Raw genomic sequence first — 769 nt, 5'->3', positions numbered from 1 at the left:
AAAGTGAATGTGAAGTCGCTCAGTCGTGTCTGACTCCTAGTGACCCCATGGACTGCAGCCCACCAGGCTCCTCCGTCCATGGGATTTTCCAGGCGAGAGTACTGGAGTGGGGTGCCATTGCCTTCTCCATTAAACATTCTTACTGAATAGTAAATCAATTACAAAAATGGATTGGGAATAATGAAATGGGCAATATACACAAGCAGACAGTTTATTGGAATTTCTAAAATGCTTAAAAAAATCACAAAAATATTTTCAAATTTACTCATAATAAAGGGAATTCAAATTAAAAATAGTTATCAATACAGAAATCCTTTACCAAGGCTCCACATTAGATGACATACAATCTGAGTTATGATGTAGGGAATTCAGCACTGGCATATATTACCAATGGTTGTATAATTTGATGATATACATTATCAAATGCATATTAACATTTAAGCATACATTAGTTTTCAGCCCACTGAATCTTGTTCTAAGAAATTGAACTATAGTATTCCAGACACTTTACAAATAAAATATGCAAAAAAGTGTTTTTTTTTTTCATGACCTGAAATTTGAAATTAGATAAATTATTTGTAGGGGACAAAATAAATATGTAGTCATATAATGAAAAATGTATTGCTATTATTAAAGGAAGTAAATATATATATATATATATACACATAAGCTAATATGGATGGAGAAGGCAATGGCTACCCACTCCAGTACTCTTGGCTGGAAAATCCCATGGACAGAGGAGCCTGGTAGGCTGCAGTCCATGGGGTCA

The sequence above is a fragment of the Bison bison genome, unplaced genomic scaffold (assembly GCF_000754665.1).
Source record: "Bison bison bison isolate TAMUID 2011002044 unplaced genomic scaffold, Bison_UMD1.0 scf7180017864491, whole genome shotgun sequence".
Classification (NCBI taxonomy): Eukaryota; Metazoa; Chordata; class Mammalia; order Artiodactyla; family Bovidae; genus Bison; species Bison bison.
Note: the sequence above shows the minus strand (reverse complement) of the source record.